This window comes from Miniopterus natalensis, chromosome 9 (assembly GCF_054644295.1).
Source record: "Miniopterus natalensis isolate mMinNat1 chromosome 9, mMinNat1.hap1, whole genome shotgun sequence".
Classification (NCBI taxonomy): domain Eukaryota; kingdom Metazoa; phylum Chordata; class Mammalia; order Chiroptera; family Miniopteridae; genus Miniopterus; species Miniopterus natalensis.
In genome coordinates, this window is record NC_142089.1 from 73,369,958 (window position 1) to 73,372,625 (window position 2,668).

Genomic DNA, 2,668 nt, shown 5'->3' on the forward strand with positions numbered 1-2,668 from the left:
TGCTCATTTGTGTGGGCTGTGTGCACTGTCCTGTTGTAGTTGAGCCTTGGTTGCTGTGGTGTCACTGGAAGGAATTGACCCTCAAGCCAATCGGTTGTGAGGACCAGCTGCAACTACGGCCAAAGAGCTGCTGTGCTGGAGACACCCCTATGGAGCAGGATTTACTTCAGTGGAGCTTTGGTGTTCACCAAGTGTGCCCCTTGAGTGTGTCACTCGTGGATGTGGTAGGGTTGTAATCCAGCGTGGTCGAGTCTGACCACCAGGTGCACTGTCTCTGGGGCCTCCTGGGAGGTGCAAAGTCAGCCTGTGCCAGTGCCTTGCCCAGGGCCACCCAGCATGAGCTACTCAGCAAACCGTAGTTGGCTGCTACTTGTGCTGGGCTTGGAGGTGTCCAGGAGAGGCCAAGCTCTGAGCCAATGCAGGCTGCCGCTAGTGCCAGGCCTGGGGCCCTTATCAAGACATATGGGGTCCACTGCCACTTTTTGAAAGATTTTAGGAAAGTCCTAAGCATGAGGCTCGAGAGGCCACTTGCACAGAAAAGCCCCTGGAAATGGCCTGGATGAGCTGCAGGTGGGGAGGGGCGGGGCCTCCGGGGGTCACGGGGCGGGGCCCAAGGTGAGTCAGGTGCTGGCGACTCAAACATGGCGCCTGCCTGCGGGCTGTGCGGGGAGGACTCGCCACAGGAGCCATGGCCTCCGCCAGCCCTTCTGCCTGGGAGGAAGCCGCCCCTCCAGCTCTCGCCCGGATCTCAGGCAGGTTAGTTCCTCCCCGAGTGTCCCGGGTCCTTTCAGGCTGCTGCCCAGCGCTGGGCTCAGAAGGAGCACGTCTGAGTGATTCGTGCCGGGCCCTTTGAGAGGAGCTGCTGGGGCTCCCACAGCCTCCGCGACCCTCAGGGACAGTCCCCGCTGGTTTCACAGCCTGAAATTGTGGAGACGTCCCTTCCCGGCCCTGGGACCCTGGGCTGGGGGCCTGCTATGGGGCTTGGACCCCTCCCTCCTCCGGGAAACCTCCGTCGCCGAGATGCCCTCCCGGGTTTAACCCGCGGCACCGGGTGTGGGCCCGCGGCCAAATCTCTGATTCAGCCCCGACCCGCCCACGTCTCCGCCCCTCCTCCCCGTCTCGGTGCTGCTTCAGTTCCCTGGTTGTGGGGCTTCTGTTCAGCCAGATCTCAGGAGGTTCTGATGGTGGTTCTGTATTTTAGTTGTCATTTTGATGTGGTTGTGGGAGGCGGCGGGTGCAGCTGTTACCTACACCGCCACCTTGTTTCTCCTCTTTTTTTTTTTTAACACTTATGCCATGAAATCCTAGGGAATGGGTTCCAGCGGCTCAGGCTCCTTTCCATTGGTTCTCACAAAGTGAGCTTTCCTGGGTGGAGCAGGCTGAGGCTTCATTTGAACCCAGGTACCTTTCTCTTTGGCTTCCTTCTTTTCCTGATCATTTTCCTTCCCACGTTTCAGGAAGGTATCTCGGCTCTTAGAGCGCTTAATATGTTCAATATGTACATTAATTCTCTTGGCAAGAATCTTGCCGTTAGCTTGTTTGTTCACAACAATGCCCACTGCATGCTGGGGGACACTGTAGACTCTTCCAGTTTTGCCATGTTAACATTTGTGGGGCACTCCTTTTTGAACAGTGCCCATTCCCTTGATGTCTACAATATCACCTTTCTTGTAGATGTTCATGTATGTGGCCAAAGGAACAACTCCATGTCCTAAAGGTCTAGAGAACATACAGCGGGTGCCTCTCCTCTTTCCCTTTGTGTTGGTCATTTTGGCGAATTACTGGCAGAGGCCGGTTCCAGCTGAAAGGAAGCCCTTGCCTTTTCTTTGCAAGAGAAGTTCCTGAACATGGTGTTTACACTCATTTCCAATTCCTCTCTTCCCGTCCCTCTTAAAACCACTTCAATCAGATTGTTACTGCCACCTCTGCACCCAGACTACCATGATCAAGGGCACGGGTGACCCACACATTGCCAAATCCAGAGGTAAGTGTTAATGCTCATCACACCTGACCTAGCAGTAGGATGGTGGGACACATTTGAGAGTATGATTAAACCAAGGCCATAGGTGTAAACTGGGATAGTACAGGCCAAACCAAGACTTAGCAGCACATTTGAAACAACTGCTCACTCCTTCCCTTTGAAACATTTCTGCCCTTGGCCTTCAGGGCAATAATCATCAAGTTGTCCTCCTACCTTCTTGACCACTCCTCTCAGTCTCTTCTTCCTGTGCCTCGGTACCTGCTGGTCTTCCAAACAGCGAGGTGCCCCAGGGCTCAGCCCTTGAATCTCTTCTCTACACTCTCTCAAACATTAATCCTATCCTATCTCATGCCTTTAAGTACCATCTACATGCTGATGACTTTCAAATTTATCTCTGGTTCACATCTCTGCCCAGGACGCAGACATCCAACTGCCGACTCTGTGTATCTGCAGACATCTCCAATGTAATATGTTCAATTTTGTGAGACTCTTTCCCCCCAAATCTGTTTCCCATCATAGTTAATGACATCTCAATCCTCCGTGTGTCTCTGGCTAAAAACCTCAGTCATCCTTTACGCCCATCTTTCTCTCGCAGCCCTCATCTGCTCAACCAGCAAACCCTGTTGGCATTTACATCAAAACAGGTCTGGACTCGGACTGCTTCTCGTTACCCTGCTGCTTCCAACC

At 53.5% G+C, this 2,668-nt stretch overlaps 1 pseudogene; it reads right to left on the minus strand.

The window, feature by feature from the left end:
* Window positions 1-1,289: 1,289 nt before the first annotated feature.
* Window positions 1,290-1,772, minus strand: LOC107529128 (large ribosomal subunit protein eL21 pseudogene; annotated as a pseudogene).
* Between the last annotated feature and the right edge of the window lie 896 nt (window positions 1,773-2,668).